A 232-nucleotide genomic window follows, 5' to 3' on the forward strand; every position below is an offset into this window, starting at 1 on the left:
CAACCAATTAAATAGACGACTACTATGATGAAACTGAATATGTTGTGTACCTTTATCTGATGTACATTTTTGGTACACAGCAAACAAGCAAATAATTGCGCCTGAAATAAAAACTAAACACGAAAATCACAAGCAAAGTTACCTCTTTCGTAGCCTTCGCAGTACGACATTTCCTAATGCCATTAACATATAACTTAGGTCTTCCTCGACCTTAAAAATCACGACAAATCAG

The sequence above is a fragment of the Perkinsus marinus genome (assembly GCF_000006405.1).
Source record: "Perkinsus marinus ATCC 50983 genomic scaffold scf_1104296931854, whole genome shotgun sequence".
NCBI lineage: Eukaryota > Perkinsozoa > Perkinsida > Perkinsidae > Perkinsus > Perkinsus marinus.